Here is a 267-nt window from a genome sequence, read left to right as displayed (position 1 = left end):
TAAGGGGGGTCTCCTGCGAGACTGGGCTGGGGAACTCCTGCTCCCCCTGGCTGGCTTTCACACAGCCCCCTTCTCCTTTGGGAAACGACTCCGTGAGCCCACCAGAGCTCCCATGCACCTTCTCTGGGGTGCAGACGGGTTGGAAAGCGCTGTTGAGCCTCGCTGCTACTTGTCGCCCGGGACTTGCCGCCCGGTGCCGCTCGAAGCCTGGCTCTGCGCCGGCAGAGGAGGTGCTGAATACGGCCGGCCCGGCAGGGGCAAAGGCAA

General features: G+C 65.9%; 1 protein-coding gene across 1 annotated transcript in view; it reads right to left on the bottom strand.

Annotated features, from left to right (window-relative positions):
- The window catches only part of LOC104542567 (chromosome unknown open reading frame, human C15orf39), a gene marked incomplete at both ends in the record, with an annotated part of 2260 nt that overhangs the window by 1800 nt on the left and 193 nt on the right, over positions 1–267 (bottom strand).

This window comes from Mesitornis unicolor, unplaced genomic scaffold (genome assembly GCF_000695765.1).
Source record: "Mesitornis unicolor isolate BGI_N332 unplaced genomic scaffold, ASM69576v1 scaffold24056, whole genome shotgun sequence".
Taxonomy (NCBI): Eukaryota; Metazoa; Chordata; class Aves; order Mesitornithiformes; family Mesitornithidae; genus Mesitornis; species Mesitornis unicolor.
This window is presented reverse-complemented; position numbering and strand designations above follow the sequence as displayed.